The sequence below is a fragment of the Physeter macrocephalus genome, chromosome 2 (assembly GCF_002837175.3).
Source record: "Physeter macrocephalus isolate SW-GA chromosome 2, ASM283717v5, whole genome shotgun sequence".
NCBI classification, from domain to species: Eukaryota; Metazoa; Chordata; class Mammalia; order Artiodactyla; family Physeteridae; genus Physeter; species Physeter macrocephalus.
In genome coordinates this window covers 117,598,882-117,601,225 of record NC_041215.1, presented here as the reverse complement: position 1 = coordinate 117,601,225, position 2,344 = coordinate 117,598,882, and positions in this window count along the sequence as shown.

Sequence of the window (2,344 nt, the reverse complement as noted above, 5' to 3'; positions counted from 1 at the left end):
AGAATAACTGAGGCAGAAGAATGGATAAGTGACCTGAAAGACAGAATGGTGGAATTCACTGCTGCGGAACAGAATAAAGAAAAAAGAATGAAAAGAAATAAAGACAGTCTAAGAGACCTCTGGGACAACATTAAACGCAACAACATTCGCATTATCGGGGTACCAGAAGGTGAAGACAGAGAGAAAGGACCTGAGGAAATATTTGAAGAGATTATAGTCGAAAACTTCCCTAATATGGGAAAGGAAATAGCCACGCAAGTCCAGGAAGTGCAGCAAGTCTCATACAGGATAAACCCAAGGAAAAACACACCGAGACACATAGTAATTAAATTGGCAAAAATTAAAGGCAAAGAAAAATTATTGAAAGCAGCAAGGGAAAAATGAAAAATAACATACAAGGGAACTCTCATAAGGTTAGCAGCTGATTTCTCAGCAGAAACTCTGCAAGCCAGAAGGGAGTAGCATGATACACTTAAAGTGATTCACCACCACCAAACCAGCTCTACAACAAATGCTAAAGAAACTTCTCTAAGTGGGAAACACAGGAGAAGAAAAGAACCTACAAAAACGAACCCAAAACAATTAAGAAAAGGGTCATAGGAACATACGTATCAGATAAAATAGACTTTAAAATAAAGAATGTTACAAGACACAAGGAAAGACACTACATAATGATCAAGGGATCAACCCAAGAGGAAGATATAACAATTATAAATATATATGGACCGAACATAGGAGCACCTCAATACATAAGGCAACTGATAACAGCTATAAAGGAGAAAATCGACAGTAACACAATAATAGTGGGGGACTTTAACACCTCACTTACACCAATGGACAGATCATACAAAATGACAATAAATAAGGAAATAGAAGCTTTAAATGACACAATAGACCAGGTAGATTTAATTGATATTTATAGGACATTTATTCTATCCAAACACAGCAGATTACACATTCTTCTCAAGTGTGCATGGAACATTCTCCAGGACAGATCACATCTTGGGTCACAAATCAAGCATCATTAAATTTAAGAACACTGAAATCATATCAAGCATCTTTTCTGACCACAACGCTATGAGATTACAAATGAATTACAGGGAAAAAAACGTAAAAAACACAAACACATGGAGGCTAAACAATATGTCACTAAATAACCAAGAGATCACTGAACGATGATCCAAAACCTATGGGATGCAGCAAAATCAGTTCTAAGAGGGAAGTTTATAACTATACAAGCCTACCTCAAGAAACAAGAAAAATCTCAAATAAAAAATCTAACCTTACACCTAAAGGAACTAGAGAAAGAAGAAAAAACAAAACCCAAAGTTAGCAGAGGGAAAGAAATAATAAAGATCAGAGAAGAAATAAATGAAATAGAAACAAAGAAAACAATAGCAAAGATCAATAAAACTAAAAGCTGGTTCTTTGAGAAGATAAACCAAATTGATAAACCGTAGCCAGACTCATTAAGAAAAAGAGGGATAGGACTCAAATCAATAATTAGAAATGAAAATGGAGAAGTGACAACAGACACTGCAGAAATACAAAGCATCCTAAGAGACTACTACAAGCAACTCTATGCCAATAAAATGGACGACCTGGAAGAAATGGACAAATTCTTAGAAAGGTATAACCTTCCAAGACTGAACCAGGAAGAAATAGATAATATGAACAGACCAATCACAAGTAATGAAATTGAAACTGTGATTAAAAATCTTCCAACAAACAAAAGTCCAGGACCAGATGGCTTCACAGGTGAATTCTCTCAAACATTTAGAGAAGAGCTGACACACCTCCTTCTCAAACTTCCAAAAAATTGCAGAGGAAGGAACACTCCAAAAGTCATTCTATGAGGCCACCATCACCCTGATACCAAAACCAGACAAAGATGTCACAAAGAAAGAAAACTACAGGCCAATATCACTAATGAATATAGATGCAAATATCCTCAGCAAAATACTAGCAAACAGAATCCAACAACAGATTAAAAGGATCATACACCATGATCAAGTGGGATTTATCCCAGGGATGCAAGGATTCTTCAATATATGCAAATCAATCAATATGATGCACCATATTAACAAACTGAAGATAAAATCCATATGATCATCTCAATAGATGCAGAAAAAGTTTTTGACAAAATTCAACACCCATTTATGATAAAAACTCTCCAGAAAGTGGGCATAGAGGGAACCTACCTCAACATAATAAAGGCTATATATGACAAACCCACAGCAAACATCATTCTCAATGGTGAAAAACTGAAAGCATTTCCTCTAAGATCAGGAACAAGACAAGGATGTCCACTCTCACCACTATTATTCAACATAGTTTTGGAAGT